The sequence below is a fragment of the Hemiscyllium ocellatum genome, chromosome 19 (genome assembly GCF_020745735.1).
Source record: "Hemiscyllium ocellatum isolate sHemOce1 chromosome 19, sHemOce1.pat.X.cur, whole genome shotgun sequence".
In the NCBI taxonomy this organism is placed as follows: domain Eukaryota; kingdom Metazoa; phylum Chordata; class Chondrichthyes; order Orectolobiformes; family Hemiscylliidae; genus Hemiscyllium; species Hemiscyllium ocellatum.
The window spans coordinates 79009353-79010322 of record NC_083419.1 but is presented as its reverse complement, the minus strand read 5'-3'; positions in this window follow the sequence as shown (position 1 = coordinate 79010322).

Genomic DNA, 970 nt, shown 5'->3' with positions numbered 1-970 from the left:
CTCTCTCCCATATACAATCTCACAATCACTCTCTCCCACACACAATCTCACTGTTACTCTCTCCCATACACAATCTCACTGTCACTCTCTCCCATCCACAATCTCACTATCACTCTTTCCCATACACAATCTCCCTGTCACTCTCTCCCATACACAATCTCACTATCACTCTCTCCCATACACAATTTCTCTGTCACTCTCACCCATCTACAATCTCACCATCTCTCTCTCCCATACACAATCTCACTGTCACTCTCTCCCATACTCAACCACACTGTCACTCACTCCCATACACAATCTCATTATCACTCTCTCCCATTCACAATGTCACTGTCACTCTCTCCCATACACAATCTCACTGTCACTCTCTCCCATACTCAACCACACTGTCACTCACTCCCATACTCAATCTCACTGTCACTCTCTCCCACACACAATCTCACTGTTACTCTCTCCCATACACAATCTCACTGTCACTCTCTCCCATCCACAATCTCACTGTCACTCTTTCCCATACACAATCTCCCTGTCACTCTCTCCCATACACAATCTCACTATCACTCTCTCCCATACACAATTTCTCTGTCACTCTCACCCATATACAATCTCACTATCACTCTCTCCCATACACAATCTCACTGACACTCTCTCCCATACACAATCTAACTGTCGCTCTCTCCCATACACAATCTCATTATCACTCTCTCCCATTCACAATGTCACCGTTCCTCTCTCCCATACACAATCGCACTGTCACTCTCACCCATACACAATCTCTCTATCACTCTCTCCCAAACACAATCTCACTGACACTCTCTCCCATACACAATCTAACTGTCACTCTCTCCCATACACAATCTCATTATCACTCTCTCCCATACACAATCTCACAATCACTCTCTCCCATACACAATCTCACTATCACTCTCTCCCATCCACAATCTCGCTGTCACTCTCTCTCGTACACAAT